This window comes from Penaeus monodon, chromosome 24, assembly GCF_015228065.2.
Source record: "Penaeus monodon isolate SGIC_2016 chromosome 24, NSTDA_Pmon_1, whole genome shotgun sequence".
NCBI classification, from domain to species: domain Eukaryota; kingdom Metazoa; phylum Arthropoda; class Malacostraca; order Decapoda; family Penaeidae; genus Penaeus; species Penaeus monodon.
Genome location: NC_051409.1, coordinates 9,525,507 through 9,525,743, shown reverse-complemented (window position 1 = coordinate 9,525,743; position 237 = coordinate 9,525,507). Strand labels below are relative to the sequence as shown.

Sequence of the window (237 nt, the reverse complement as noted above, 5' to 3'; positions counted from 1 at the left end):
CCCTCCCTCCTTTTTATCGCAAATACACTTCCTAATAAGTTTTTACTCTCTGCAACTCACGCCATACAACTTTACTCCCAATTAACTTCAAGTTTTCTGTCCGTCGCCATAATATTCTTAATATTTATTATTAGCGTATTCATAAGTCTCAAGGATATCCTCAAAGTTGTTATTGCTTGTGAATTTCAAGACGAGATCCTCATTTTTTGTTCATTTTCTTCTCATCAAGTAATTCCG

The 237-nt window shown here is 34.6% G+C and overlaps 1 protein-coding gene across 1 annotated transcript in view; it reads left to right on the top strand.

Annotated features, from left to right (window-relative positions):
* LOC119588547 (insulin-like growth factor-binding protein-related protein 1) overlaps positions 1-237 on the top strand; it is a 16,179-nt gene that overhangs the window by 11,991 nt on the left and 3,951 nt on the right.